At 43.3% G+C, this 16,257-nt stretch overlaps 1 protein-coding gene and 1 non-coding gene across 2 annotated transcripts in view; one reads left to right on the top strand and one right to left on the bottom strand.

The window, feature by feature from the left end:
* The window catches only part of HS3ST4 (heparan sulfate-glucosamine 3-sulfotransferase 4), a 504,558-nt gene that overhangs the window by 41,386 nt on the left and 446,915 nt on the right, over window positions 1-16,257 (top strand).
* Window positions 5,292-5,363, bottom strand: TRNAC-ACA (transfer RNA cysteine (anticodon ACA)). The gene has a single exon. It is a non-coding gene; the product is annotated as a tRNA-Cys (tRNA).

Here is a 16,257-nt window from a genome sequence, read left to right as displayed (position 1 = left end):
ACCTGAAGACTTGCTTGGAGGCTGTTAGGAGGTTTGTTTTGGTCACTTTGCTGTCCCACAGTGAGCAGGCCATTTGGTTAGAGTCTATTATGGGAGGATAACACTTTTCATAATGTTTGCAAAGGAGCACTTCCATCATATTGCTGCATTTCCACGTGGCCTCGCCTGATCCAAGATTGGGGTAGAAACACTGCAAAACCCACAAGGCCTGCTAGAGATGGCCTGCCCTCTTTTAGGATCCAGGGAATAAGTGGCAGTCAAAGCAACTGGATCAGGCTTTCCAGTTTTGAAACTTATGTCTTTAAAACAAATATTCTAAAGAAAATATTGTAGCTTTTCCCTCTCCTTTCCTTTCTCTCACTGCCTTCCCTGCCCGCCCACCCCCCCCACCCCCCCGCCCCAGCTCCTCAAACCCAGGACAGCAGATGAACATCAGGAGAGATTGCCGAACAGGTGGTACTTTTGGGAGGCAGTTTACATCAGCTACCTTTTTACATTGGATGAATTCTGTCAACACATGTCTGCTCCAATAAATGGATATTCTCATTCTGATGACTCATTTGGTGAACTGCATTGATATGCCATCTCTTGGGCTGATCCTTGTAACCCTGCCACCCAAACAGTAGGAAATGAATGATTATTTTTGTGCTAACAAGCACTGGAGAACAACAAGCTTTTTTTCCCCTTGGCTATTCACACTGGTACCCATTGACCTTCAGCTGGCATTCTGAATGGCACAGTGGATGGGTAGAGCCTGAGTGACCCCATGGGGCTCTTGACACCCTGAAGAGGCATTAAGAAATGGGTTTTGGCAATAGGGTCATGCAGTCTTGGTTGATGGAATAACAATCCCCAAAGCATCCCACTGCATGAATAAGATCAGTTAGATTTCTGGAAGGAGGCAAGGTTGTGTGGGTTATTGGAGGCTATGCATTTTACTTGTCGATCTTGCTCCTGATGCTTCCTAGCCGTGGGACTTGGGATGTGTCATCTAATCCTTCAGGCTGTCTGTTTCCTCGTCAATTACAGCAGGGTAACAATAGTAACTATTTTACTGGATAGTTATGCTGATTTGCAGGGTAGAGCTAGTAAGACTTTCCACCAGGAAAGCCTTGGCTGCTTAGTACATAGCCATGTGAGAAATAGATTTGGGGGCCTGGATCTGATAGATAGAGTGCCTGATAAACTATGGAATGAGGTTCGTGACATTGTAAAGGAGACAGGGATCAAGACCATTCCCATGGAAAAGAAATGCAAAAAAGCAAAATGGCTGTCTGGGGAGGCCTTACAAATAGCTGTGAAAAGAAGAGAAGCGAAAAGCAAAGGAGAAAAGGAAAGATATAAACATCCGAATGCAGAGTTCCAAAGAATAGCAAGAAGAGATAAGAAAGCCTTTTTCAGCGATTAATGCAAAGAAATAGAGGAAGACAACAGAATGGGAAAGACTAGGGATCTCTTCAAGAAAATCAGAGATACCAAAGGAACATTTCATGCAAAGATGGGCTCGATAAAGGACAGAAATGGTATGGACCTAACAGAAGCAGAAGATATTAAGAAGAGATGGCAAGAATACACAGAAGAACTGTACAAAAAAGATCTTCATGACCCAGATAATCACGATGGTGTGATCACTGACCTAGAGCCAGATATCCTGGAATGTGAAGTCAAGTGGGCCTTAGAAAGCATCACTATGAACAAAGCTAGTGGAGGTGATGGAATTCCAGTCGAGCTATTCCAAATCCTGAAAGATGATGCTATGAAAGTGCTGCACTCAATATGCCAGCAAATTTGGAAAACTCAGCAGTGGCCACAGGACTGGAAAAGGTCAGTTTTCATTCCAATCCCAAAGAAAGGCAATGCCAAAGAATGCTCAAACTACCATACAATTGCACTCATCTCACACACTAGTAAAGTAATGCTCAAAATTCTCCAAGCCAGGCTTCAGCAATATGTGAACCGTGAACTTCCTGATGTTCAAGCTGGTTTTAGAAAAGGCAGAGGAACCATAGATCAAATTTCCAACATCTGCTGGATCATAGAAAAAGCAAGAGAGTTCCAGAAAAACATCTATTTCTGCTTTGTTGACTATGCCAAAGCCTTTGACTGTGTGGATCACAATAAACTGTGGAAAATTCTGAAAGAGATAGGAATATCAGACCACCTGATCTGCCTCTTGAGAAATTTGTATGCAGGTCAGGAAGCAACAGTTAGAACTGGACATGGAACAACAGACTGGTTCCAAATAGGAAAAGGATTTTGTCAAGGCTGTATATTATCAACCTGTTTATTTAACTTATATGCAGAGTACATCATGAGAAACGCTGGACTGGAAGAAACACAAACTGGAGTCAAGATTGCCGGGAGAAATATCAATAACCTCAGATATGCAGATGACACCACCCTATGGCAGAAAGTGAAGAGGAACTCAAAAGCCTCTTAATGAAAGTGAAAGTGGAGAGTGAAAAAGTTGGCTTAAAGCTCAACATTCAGAAAACAAAGATCATGGCATCCGGTCCCACCACTTCATGGGAAATAGATGGGGAAACAGTGGAAATAGTGTCAGACTTTATTTTTCTGGGCTCCAAAATCACTGCAGATGGTGACTGCAGCCATGAAATTAAAAGACGCTTACTCCTTGGAAGGAAAGTTATAACCAACCTAGATAGCATATTAAAAAGCAGAGACATTACTTTGCCAACAAAGGTCCGTCTAGTCAAGGCTATGGTTTTTCCTGTGGTCATGTATGGATGTGAGAGTTGGACTGTGAAGAAGGCTGAGGGCTGAAGAATTGATGCTTTTGAACTGTGGTGTTGGAGAAGACTCTTGAGAGTCCCTTGGACTGCAAGGAGATCCAACCAGTCCATTCTGAAGGAGATCAGCCCTGGGATTTCTTTGGAAGGAATGATGCTAAAGCTGAAACTCCAGTACTTTGGCCACTTCATGCGAAGAGTTGACTCATTGGAAAAGACTCTGATGCTGGGAGGATTGGGGGCAGGAGGAGAAGGGGACGACGGAGGATGAGATGGCTGGATGGCATCACTGACTCGATGGACATGAGTCTGAGTGAACTCCAGGAATTGGTGATGGACAGGGAGGCCTGGCGTGCTGCGATTCATGGGGTCGCAGAGTCGGACACCACTGAGCGACTGATCTGATGTAATCTGATCTGATGTAACAAGGACTTTGTTGCCAGCATCAGTAGTAGTAGTAAAGATGTTACATTCTGATACTAAACTGATACTGAGGTAAGGATTTCTGTATTTACCTTTTAGATTTATAGGTGAAAGATGCCTTCCCAATAAGACAGTCTCTGAGATCCATCCCATGGAGGGGATTTTTAGAGCCTAGACTTCCTCTTCCTCCAAGGTATGGGGAACTGGAAACAGTGGATGATATATTTTAGAGGTTATCCAGATGGATGCACACACATTTTATTATTTTAGAAGTGCCAGTACATTGGTGATGTAAGATACTCTTTAGTGTCTTTGGCTATTGTACCTCTGAGTAATCTTGACTCCATACATCTTGAGCCTGGGCTCAAGTAACTGAGTTTGTTACATATTCTCTTTTCATCTTAGGGCATGGTACAAGGAGCTCACTGGGAGCCATCTGTCCGCCAGGAAACTCCCATGCGCAAGGCGACACTGGATGGCCCCTGTGCTTGGACTTGTTTCCTCAGGCCCGTGATCCTCAAGCCTGGTCATGTAGCAATGAGGTAGTGAGTGAGACTTTCTAAAATGACTCCGTTCTCTAGGATCCCGAAGAAGCTACATGAGAATTTATCTCCAGTCTAGGCTCTAGGACTAAAATTCCTGGTATTAGAAAAAAAAGCAATGCTGGAAGTTGGTTGGCTTGGATTGTGGCCTCTGTCCTCTCCCCATTTTTTTTTTGGTATGAATTTTTGGGAAAATTGGGGAAAAAATAACTTCCCATCAGACTCAGTTTCCCTTTCTGAAAAATGGTGGGGAAGCAGAGGAGACTAAACTGGTTAATAGGTGAGTACAAAAGTCTGGCTTGGTCCTTTGAGCTTAAAAGCACGTGGCAGTGGCATATGATGGGTGTGTGGAGGCTGCCTGGGTTCCAGGCTTAGAGGCTGCTCACTGACCGTGTGATCTTAGATTACAGAACCTTTCTGAGCCTCTGTTTCTTCCTTTTAAAAATTTGGATAGCCATAGTATCTATCTCATATTCATAGGTAAAGTTTCTATAAAGACTAAATGGGTTAAATGAAAGTGCTTGAAAGTGAAAGTCACTCAGTCGTGTCTGACTCTTTGCAACACTTGGACTATACAATCCATGGGATTCTCCAGGCCAGAATACTGGAATGGGTAGCCTTTCCCTTCTCCACAGGATCTTCCCAACCCAGGGATTGAACCCAGGTCTCCCGCATTGCGGGTGGATTCTTTACCAACTGAGCAATCAGGGAAGCCTTGAATGGGTTAAATGAATGTAATGTGCTTAGAATGGTACTTGGCGTCTCTAGTGTTGCTGCATAGGTGATGGATATATTATAATTGTTATTATATGAGGGTGTATTGGAGAAGGCAATGGCACCCCACTCCAGTACTCTTGCCTGGAAAATCCCATGGGCAGAGGAGCCTGGTAGGCTGCAGTCCATGGGGTCGCTAAGAGTCGGACACGACTGAGCGACTTCACTTTCACTTTCCACTTTCATGCATTGGAGAAGGAAATGGCAACCCACTCCAGAGTTCTTGCCTGGAGAATCCCAGGGACTGGGGAGCCTGGTGGGCTGCCGTCTATGGGTTTGCACAGAGTCGGACACGACTGAAGTGACTTAGCAGCAGCATGAGGGGGTGTATTATTATATGAAGGTTAAATTCGCTCCTACAAAGGAGCGTGCTCTTTGTATTATAAACATTTTTAAAAACATGGCTCTCTTGGTATGTCTTTATAGATATTTATTTACTAAAAGAAAGCACAGTCATGTGATCATGAACAGCTGACCCTTAGCCTCAGTGCAGGGATCAATCACATGGGGACTGCGGAGGGGGAAGATTTCAGGCTCCATCCATCCAGTGGCACAACCCTCACTCTCGCTGGCCCTTCACTGCATGTGCACTGTGGACTCTGTGTTGCCAGAGCCTCCAAAACCACAAATATGAATTTTCATATGAAATCTCCCGGCTTTTTAGATTGTTAGTGAAGTGAAGTCGCTCAGTTGTGTCCGACTCTTTGCAACCCCATGGACTGTAGCCTACCAGGCTCTTCCATCCATGAGAATCTCCAGGCAAGAATACTGGAGTGGGTTGCCATTTCCTTCTCTGGGAATCTTCCCAACCCAGGGATTGAACCTGGGTCTCCTGCATTGTAGGCAGACGCTTTACCATCTGAGCCACCAGGGAAGCCATTTAGAATTTAGATTGTTACCAAAGTGTAAAATTGCATGATGAGGCAAACGCACCCAGCTGTGCAGGACTCCTGGCTTTGATCTCAGATCTCAGTGGCCCACCTCCTCATTTGTGGGAATGAGGACCCAGGGCCCCAGAGGAGTGTGGCATGAATGGGTGTGTAGACTTGGCAGGTTTAGGACCAGAAACCAGGTTCTAACTCCCACCTATATTGATTGTGTGCTTGTGTTCCAGGCACTATATGAGATGCTGGAGTACAGTGGAGCCCAAGGAGATACAGTTTCTCTTCCTTAGGGAATTTACAAGGTGGTGGAGCCACAAACAAGCCGACAATCCCAGGCCTTTCTGATTCTTCTAGGAGGCTGCAGCTAGTGTAATTAGCAGCCCTGTGTGATCTGGACAGGTGAGATAGTGAATTCAGGTGGCCCTTCCTATGTGACACAAACATATCACACCATAAATCTTTGGCGGGGGGGGAGAGAGAGAGTGCTAGAAGCCAAAGGGAGCACCTGTTGGTGTGGATTTCAGGCTTTATAATGGGAATGATGAAGGGACCAGTAGCTTCATTGGCCCAGTCGAGTTTTCTTCTATTTCTTACATTATTCTCCCTGGGACACTCATGCCAGGCTATGGAAGGCTGACCTTACCAGGAGTCCTGTCTACTGGGGAGTGTGCTTCGTGAATTCTGAGTCAGGCTTTGATCTAGAAAACCCTTGGCAATGTAACTGATTTCCTAGGATATTGCAGTGAATACACTTTGTGTCCTCTATGTATGTTGTTCAATGCACAGTGGGGTCCGTGCATGGAAGGGCATGGTCTCTAGTCACTTACACTCTTGTAGAAGAAGTCTCATCCTAACCTCGGGTAAGAGGCCGACACAGTCTACCTGCTTGAACATTTAAGCCACCAGCCCTCCAGGGTCTAGTAGTGAACAGGATTCCCCTGCTATCTGAAAGTAGAGCATGAAACCTTTTTGTAAACTGAAGTGGTGTGAGGCGAAGAAGCAAGTTACCTTAGGACACATTCTGCTTGTTGATGCACAAAATCAATTAAGGTAAAGCACAGGTGTTCATGGACACAGTTCAGAGCCATGGCGGTTTGAGGCTGAGATGCTGAGTGTGGTTCCCGGGGAAGGTGGTTGGTGGTGCCCCCTCACTGCAGGGGATGATTTCTGCCTCTATAATGGCTGAACTTGCAGTAAAACAAACCCTGGATGGTATTTTTGCTTTTTACCTTTTTTCATAACAGTGAAAAATCCTCTTAGAATTTCTTTCAGTTAGCATAAATAGGTAACTTTTGTTGTTTTTCAGTTGCTAAGTTGTGTCCGACTCTTTGCGATACCAGTGTATCGGTCTTTTGTAAAAGCAAGGTGACATAAAGCAAACTTTTGAAAATGCTGCTGCTGCTAAGTCGCTTCAGTCATGTCCAACTCTGTGCGACCCCATAGACAGCAGCCCACCAGGCTCCCCCATCCCTGGGATTCTCCAGGCACGAACACTGGAGTGCGTTGCCATTTCCTTCTCCAATGCATGAAAGTGAAAAGTGAAAGTGAAGTTGCTTAGTCGTGTCCGACTCTTAGCGACCCCATGGGCTGCAGCCTACCAGGCTCCTCCATCTATAAGATTTTACAGGCAAGAGTACTGGAGTGGGAAAGGATATGTTCCAAAGCTGTATTCAGGTTTTCCAGAGAGACAGAACCAATAGTATTTGATCTCTCCCTCTCTCTAACTACACCTGTTTGTTATTGTTCAGTCACTAAGTCGTGTTCAACTCTGCGACCCCCTGGAATGCAACATGCCAGGCAACTCTGTCCTCTACTATCTCCTGGAGATTGCTCAAACTCATGTCCATTGAGTAGGTGTTGCTATCTAACCATCTCATCGTCTTCCATCCTCTTCTCCTTTTGCCTTCGATCTTTCCCAGCATCAGAGTCTTTTCCAATGAGTCAGCTCTTCGCATCAGGTGGCCACAGTATTGGAATTTCAGCTTCAGCATTAGTCCTTCCAATGAATATTCAGGGCTGATTTCCTTTAGAATCTTCTGATCGGTAGTCAGACATATTATCCATTGCACCACTGCCCCCCTGCTGATTTCCTTTAGGATGGACTGATTTGATCTCCTTGCTGTCCAAGGGATTCTCAAGAGTCTTCTCCAGCACCACACTTCAAAAGCATCAATTCTTCGGTGCTCAGCCTTCTTTTTAAAGAAGACTGAATGCATGCCTCTACCTCTATCTATCTGTGTCTGGAGTTGGGCTGGAGTAATCTCTATCTGTACCTATATCTGTGTCTCTACATCACTTATAGGAAGATGTTAATTTATTATAGGAATTGGTTCATGTGATTACAGAGGTCAAGAAGTCTCATGATGTGCCACCTCCAAGTCAGAGAACCAGGAAAGCTGGTGGTGCGTAATTCATTCCGAGTCTGAAGGCCCAAGAAGCAGGAGTGTCAGTGTCTGAGAGCAGGAGAAGGTGGGCATCCCAGCTCAAGCCTAGAGCAGATTTGCCCTCCATCTTTTTTTCTTTAAAGCGGAGTTGTTGGTTTTTCTTTTTTTTTAATTATTTGTTTTTGGCTGCACTGGGTTCTTTTTCGTTGCGACGAGCAGGGGCTCCTCTCTACTTGTGGTACATGGGCTTCTCGTTGTGTGGCTTCTCTTGTTCTGGAGCACAGGCTCCAGGTGGCTGGCTTCGGTGGTTGTGGTTCCTGGGCTTTAGAGTGCAGGCTCAGTAATCGTGACACTCAGGCTTAGTCGCTCCACGGCATGTGGAATCCTCCCAGACCAGGGATTGAACCCGTGTCCCCTGCACTGGCAGGCGAACTCCCAACCACTGGACCACCAGGGAAGTCCATTTCCTCCATCTTTTTGTTCTTTTCAGGCTCTCAAAAGAATAGATGATACCCTCCCACCCTGGTGAGAGTGGCTTCTCTTGGCTCAGTTCTAGTGATTCAAATACTTGTCTTTTTTGGAAACACACTCAGACACATCCAGAAATCATGTTGTACTGGCTATCTGGGCATCCCTTTGCCCAAACAAGTTGATGCTTAACATGAACCATCACAAAGGTGGAGTGAGAAGCCTGGTTGGAGTGACGATCCAAAATGATGTTAGAACCTGTCTTTGAAGACGTGATCACTCTTGGTCATCTTGTCCCTGCAGAGTGACCTTGGCCCCTTAAATATTGGATGTGGTTCATTTGAAGTGAGAAAAGAAAGCAGGCCACAGGAAGTTGCTTATTAGTGTCTGAAGCAAAATTCACTGTGTGGATTTAGGACAGTTGCTGTGAGATCACGTGTTGTATAGCATATATAAAATTCCTGGCACCCACTGGATGTTCAGTAAAGGTTCTCAGATTTCCTTAAATCTATCCTGTCCCCTGTTACCCTTAGGATCACTAGGAATAGAGCATTGCAAATTAAACTGTCACAGTAGTACTTTTACATTTAGAATTAAAAAATTTTTGTATTTATTGGAAAGAGCATTCTTATGCTTGAACATTTATCATCCGTCAGTCTCCTGCGTTCATACATCAGTAAAAAAACAAATGAACTAAATTGGCCCGTGGACTCCTTAACATTTCCTATTCAAAGTGTGACCCGTCTAAGCCACCCTCAGTTTGCAGTGTCTTTCTCTTGCATGTTCCTTGCGGTATAGTTCTTAATTCACCCAGGCGGTTGCCCTGGCAGCATTTCTTAAAGAGCACTCCATCCTTGTCCCCAGAACTTTTTTTGCAGGCTGCTGTTGGTTTTGACGCACAGGCTCGGGAAGTGACAATATGTGATGATAACTGTGACACACATTTTAATTTCAGATAGGTTAAAATGTGAATTAAAAATACACATTTTAGGATTAATGAACTGTGGTAGTTTGCCCAGCTTCCTCTGCTCCTCCCAGCTTTGCTAATTGCAGCACTGGGGCAGCAAAATGTCATCTAATTGCCCATAGAATCATGTCCCCTTTTCTGATGTGGTTCAGAAAGCGTGTGGGTAACTTCTGCGTTCCGCTCATCCTCTTTCTCCTACATGAAATCTCCCCAGCTGACAGCAAGCAAACTCAGTCTGCCGCAGCTAAGCATCTATGGCCATAAAGTCAACTCTCGCCTCTTTCCCCATCGCTCATTATGTGCCAGGCACACCAGCCTTCTCCCTGTTCATTACACAGCCCAGGCTTCTTTCTAACTGGGGGCCCTGGCCTTTGTTCTCTCCTGTATCAGTGGTTCTCAACAAGGGGTGTGATGGCCCTTCCTTTGGGGAAAGGAGTGGGGACATTTTTTGCTACCCCAGTGACTACACCGGGACCCTATAGAGATTGGGTGGGTGGTATACAGTAAAGTGAGTCGGCTGTATGTTTACATAGATTCCCCTCTGTTCTGGATTTCCTGCAGTTTAGGTCACTGCAGAGCATTGAGTAGAGTTCCCAGCCCTACACAGTCGGTTCTCATTAGTTAACTCTTGTATACAACATTGTAAAGCAACTACGCTACAATAAAAAAAAGTTACAATGAGTTCTCAGGGGGCCCAGGTGCTTTTACTGTTATTATTTTTTAAGAATTTCTTGTGCAGCAAGGATCTACTGTAGAGCACAGGAAACAGGGAATTCTACTCAGTATTTTATAATAATTTATAAGAGAATCTGAAAAAGAATATATATATGCATAGATTCAGATATATATACACATATGTATGTATATACACATATGTATGTGTTTGTATGTGTGTGTGTATATATATACACACACATGAATCACTTTCTGTACACCTGAAACTAACACACATTGTAAATCAGCTTGTCAATATGTATTTGTGTGTGTGTGCGTGCGCACGCTCAGTTGTGTCTGACTCTTTGTGACCCTGTGGACTATAGCCCTCCAGGTGCCTCTGAACATGGAATTTTCCAAGCAAGAATACTGGAATGGGTTGCCATTTCCTTCTCCAGAGGATCTTCCTGACCCAGGGATCGAACCCGCATTTCTTTTGTCTCCTGCATTGGCAGATGGATTCTTTATCACTGCACCCACTAGGGAAGCAAAAGAAATTTAATATAACTAAAAAAAAAAAAAAGATATTGGGTGGGGTCAGGGTGCTAAGTGTCCTGCAGTGGTCAGGACAGACCCACACAAGGAAAACGATCCCACGAAAATGCCAATAGCACTCCCTTCGAGGAAGCCTGACATCAGCGGCGTTTGCCCTTGACTTTTCTTGGCTCTCTCTCCCTTGTCACTCAGTCGCAGTATGGATAGTATCTTCCAGAAGTGTTGAGAGCACAGCCTACCTGCCTGCCTTGGCTGTAGCCCTGCTCCTTCCAGCCCGGGTCACTTTCTGTCATACCGCTTGGTTTATTCCCACTGCAGTAATTGTCAAAGCTTGAGATTATCTTTTTTGTTTACCTGATTATTGTTATTTTCCTTGTAGTATAGTTGACTTACAAAATTATATTAGTCTCAACTGTACAGTATAGGGACTGAAGATTTTGTGGATTATGCTCCATATAATGTTGACTATATTCCCTGTGCTGTCCATTACATCTTTGTAAATTATTTTATACCTCGTGGTTTGTCCTTCGTGATCCCCTTCATCTGTGATGCCCCTCCCCCGTACTCTTCTCCCCTCTGTAGTCACTAGTTTGTTCTCAGTATTTGTGGGTCTGTTTCTCTTTTGTTATATTTGTTTTTATTGTTAGATTCCATATGTAATTGAAAACGTACAGTGTTTATCTTTCTCTGACATTTCCCTAAGCACAGTATCCTCCATGTCCATTTATGTTGCTGCAAATGGTAAAAATTCATCCCTCTTTTTATGGCTGAGTGTATGCACACACACACACACACACCACATCATCTTTATTCACTCATCTGTTGATGGACATGACACTCAGGTTGCTTCCATGGCGGTTCTTCAAAAAATTAAAAACAGAACTACTGTGTGATCCAGCAATTTAACAAATATCACTCTTAGGTATTTAGCCAGAGAAAATGAAAACACTGATAGGAAAAGATCGGCGTTATTAATTAATTTTGGTTGATGTCCTTCCACTAGCATATGCGTTGAGAGCAAGGCTCTCACCTGTTTTGTTGATTGCTCTGTCCTCAGCGTCCAGAACAGAACCTCATTCTTGCCTGTTTATTGAATAAGTGAACAAATGAACGAAGTCTCAGAATTGTCTGCTAATTACCTCAAGCTTCCAATTAGATAGGGAGCTGCTTTTAACTTGCCCACTTTCCCTGTCTCCTTTTTGGTGAATGACACAGTTAAAAAAAGAAAAGAAGCGACTCAAAAGCCTCGCCAATAGTTAGTTGGCTGTCGTAGTGACCTGCCATTCCTGTTTCTGTTTTCTAAGGAACAGTGTCGTTGCTCATCACTGTCAAAGTGAATTGGATGGGTGATGTCTTAAGCTGATTGCTTCCTGAAAAGTGCTTTATGGCCCACGACTCCCTGGATGTCTCTATTTGGGATGGCAGGACGTGGGGAGGATTATGATGTTGGTCATTGAAAGATGTCTTTTCCACTTAAGCGTTCTTTGAGATTTCCACTGTGAGTTCACAGACCTTTTGATTACAGGGGAGCAAAGATGCATTGGCCTCTTCCTGTGGTTGAGGTGACTAAAGTATCAGCACCTCTTCCTTCAGAAAGGAAGAGAGGAGACTCAGGAGAGACTGTTTAACTAGTGCTCCGGGCTCCTCCTAAGCCAACGACACATTTCTGCCAGTTCCCATAAGATAAATACTTGGCTGCTCTGAACAGGTCGAGCCTGTTAGATGGAATGAGCCTCAAAGATATTAGGCTCTGAGTGACTCTTTTGCAAGAGGGTGAATTTAACTTGGTTAAGGTAGGATACATAGTTAGAGCCACAGTTGGCAACCAGGTATTCTGGTTGTGGCCCCCTTCCTGTAAAGAAGGCTTGTTGATGTCATGGTCGCTGATTTAAGCCATGCACAGTGAAAGGATGATTTAAAGAATGAGAATTCCTTTGTGGTGAGCACATAGCTCAGTTGGTAAAGAATCCGCCTGCAATGCAGGAGACCCTGGTTCGATTCCTGGGTTAGGAAGAGAAGGTATAGGCTACCCACTCCAGTATTCTTGGGCTTCCCCTGTGGCTCAGCTGGCAAAGAATCTGCCTGCAATGAGGGGACCTGGGTTAGATTCCTGGGTTTGGAAGATCCCCTGGAGAAGGGAAGGGGTACCCTTCTAGTATTCTGGCCTGGAGAATTCCATGGACTATAGTCTATGGGGTTGCAAGGAGTCAGACACGACTGAGCGACCTTCACTTCACTTCAGGCACTCTCCATGCCATTTTCTCAAGCTAACCCACCAACCTATGAGGGTGCTACTGTGTTAACCCTGGTATAGATGAGGAATCCAGCTCAGAGGGGTGGGGTGACTTGTCTGAGGTCACAGTGCCAGAGCCAGGGACTCTCATGTTCCTTGCTCTCACAAACCCACATTTTTCTTTTAAAGTAAAATTGATTTACAATGTTGTGTTAATTTCTGTTGTACAGTGAAGTGACTCAGTTATACACACATATACATCCTTTTTTGTGTTCTTTTCCATTATGGTTCATCACAGGATATTAAATGTAGTCCCTGTGCTATACAATAGGACCTCGTTGTTGGTCTATTTTATATATAATAGCCAAACCCGCTGTTCCTAATTGCTATACTGGGTAGGGTTTCCTTCCCGCTTATTATTTACTTTTTAATCTCTGCTCAGATCCAGGGAAAGAGAGAGTATATGAGTGAAGAGAGTTGAAAGATATGGTGAGAGTTTCTCATTATTGAGCCTATCACAGATTTTTAGTTTCTGTCTTGAGTCTCTCCCTATTACATTTCTGATTATACTATACAGTTTGTGTGTGTGTGTGTGTAGTTTCCTTTTGTGAAAAATATTTGAGGAGATTTCTATTTTTGAATCGTTTGTCTTCTTTCCTTCTCTTGCAGGACTTTAGCAAATGTTGCAGAATTCATTATACACAGACATTTTTCCATCCCATTTTGCATTTGAACATCAGAGATGGATCATAAATTGTTTTTTTTTTCTTTACTTTAAATGATGTACTCCAAAAAAAAAAATGATGTACTCCTCAGTCTTTTTTGTCTTGTTTTTGTATAAAAGAAAGCATGTACCTTGCCAAGATTTGATTTTAAGTACCAGCTCTCCATTTCCTTAAAAGGTGCATTCCAGAAAGAAGAGGAGGGGGAAGGCAGTGAGCCAAGATGGGTAGGATTATATGTAGCTGAACAGATACTTTGAGGGCACCACTTCTTAATGAACTGGATTGAACTTCATGTTCGGTAAGCTTAAAAAATAAAGAGAGGCTGTTGTATCATCTTTCTTTGAAATAATAGTTAAAAACAATGCTCTGTGGCTTATAGCACCCTCTTACCAGTATTATTTCATTTAATTGGTTCAAAATCATTCCGTGAGGTTTGTTCTTGCTAAGAATGTGCCTGGCCCTGTGCTTGGTGCTGCCATGTGAGGAAGCACATTTATTGCTCTCAAGGGGTTTCTGATGTAGTAGAGAGGCATGGATCCCTGGAGGAGGGCATGGCAACCCACTCCAGAGGAGCTTGATGGCCTATGGTCCATAGGGTCGCAAAGAGTCAGACACGACGGCAGCATCTTAGCACAGCACAGCACGGCAGAGAGAGGCATGGGTACATATGAAAGAGGTCTCTGAAACATAGATCATATACTGGCCATCACTTTCAGTGGAAAATGACAGAAACCAACTGCAAAGGAGAATTTATTTGCTCACATAGCCAACAAAATCCAGAGAATATAGGTAAATATTCAGATAGCAAAATCTAATGCACAAATGACCCCCTCTCCATCCCACCCAGTCCTTTGGTTTTACTTTCTGACATGTTTATTTGTTTATGGACAAGCTCTCTGCAGAGCAGCAAAGATGGTCCTGGTAGCTCCATGGGTTCATCTTACTGGTTTAAGTCCCCTGGGTAGTAAAGGGAAAATGTCTTTCCTAATATTTCCAACAAATGTTTCAGTGTTGATTCTCACTGGACCCACTTGGGTCTTACGTTTACTCTCAAGCAACTGTGGGGAATCAGGGCAAAGTCTTTTCTTATTGACCAGCTTTGAAACACGGGCAACCTCGTATTCCCCAAGGAGCGGGGTCAGCCACATCAGGAGAAGATGACAGAGCGGGATGGTTTCCAGAGGAAAATGTAGGGGGCTGTTGGAAGAGTAAGGGGGGATGAATTCCAGGCAAAGAGAAGCAACAGAGATCTCACTTCCCAGTGTTTCAAAGACTTTTGTATTGTATTCAGGAGCATGAGGCTATTTCCATGATTAGCTGCTTTTGGCTTTTCTTTCCTGTCTCTGTGTGCAGGGCATGGCTTAATCCATGATTAAACCTTAGCATCTTCCTTCCTCGGTCTCTGCTTTCTACCTTCTCAAATGTGAGCGCTTCATGGCTTCGTTGGTCACATATCCAAAGAGGGATTTCAGATTGTTTATCTCTAGCTTTGATATTTGTGACACATGTATGCCTCTGATTTCTAATGCTTGTCTTGAACTACCCTCCAGTTAGGTTTACATTCACATCAAACTCTCCATGTTACACACCCAGCATATCCACAGTTCCATGGAATCCCACTGGGCTTCCCCAAATCCCAAGTCGTTGAAGGTATCAGGGGTCCACAATACCCAGTTATCACCTTAGCATTCCAGACAGTTAACTATTATGGTCTGCTCCAGTAACAGGACAGTTATAGGAAGCCTTGCATATTTCAGCAAGGAAGAAGCGATGGAGCTGTCTGATGATAAACACATGGGCTTCCAGGGCCAGTACACTTGCCTTTGAATCTTGGCTGTTGAATCCATCCTCTTGTCTGTGTGACCTTGGGTGAGTTATTGGACTTTTCTTTCTCAGTTTGCTCATCCATAAAAATAGGGATAATAATAGTAACTACTTAAGAGTGATGTGTGAATCAAATGAATTATACATATAAAGCGATCAGAAGAGTGTTATCACATAATCATTTTAAAATGTTAGATATTTATTTTGGGCACAAGGTGAAGAGTAAATCAATTAATCAATCAGCATATCAGAAAAGTCAATATTTTGTAAGACAGTTAATCTTTTTTTGTTTGTTTGATGGGTCTTATACTCGTTTCCTTTGACTCTCACATGCAGTTCTACCTCCTTCTCTAGCTACTCAGAATGAGTCTAGAACATGGTAGCTTTGCAGATTTTTCCCATCATTTGTGTAATCCCATCCCATTATTCCCTTCTCCAGTTTAGGTAGTCCAAATTCTAGACTAAATGTCTAGTTGACATTTTCTAGGCCTTTGACCATCCTCTCTATTCCATTCTGGATCACCTCAGTTTTGTCAACATTCTTCTTCAAAAGAAATGTTCAGAAATAAATTCAGTATTCCATCTACTGTCTAAAATGCCTGTTTTAGAAGGCTCATCTTCTTTGTTCTTTATACTCTACCTCCTTTAACCCACTAATGTAATTTGACATTGAATTTATTTTTTAAAAATTATCTATATCACAAAGTTGACTAAAAATGAGCCTGTGGTCAACTAGGATTCCCAGTAGACATTTCCGTTTGTCCCAATTTTGACCAGATATCTTTATTTAACCATTTTTTCTAATTTAAGTATAGTTGACTAACAATGCAATGTTAGTTTTAGGTATGCAGCAAAATGACTCAGTCACACACACACACATTCTTTTTCAGGTTCTTTTCCATTGTAGGTAATTATAAGATACTGAATATAGTTCTGTGCTATACAGTATGTCCTGGTTATTTTATCTGTTTTATATATGGTAGTGTGTATATGTTAATCTCAAGCTCCTGATTTATCCCTCCCCCTCCTTTTCCCTTTGGTAACCATAAGATTGTTTTCCATGTCTGTGAGTCT

This window comes from Bos mutus, chromosome 25 (assembly GCF_027580195.1).
Source record: "Bos mutus isolate GX-2022 chromosome 25, NWIPB_WYAK_1.1, whole genome shotgun sequence".
NCBI classification, from domain to species: Eukaryota; Metazoa; Chordata; class Mammalia; order Artiodactyla; family Bovidae; genus Bos; species Bos mutus.
Note: the sequence above shows the minus strand (reverse complement) of the source record. Positions and strands in the feature narration are given on the sequence as shown.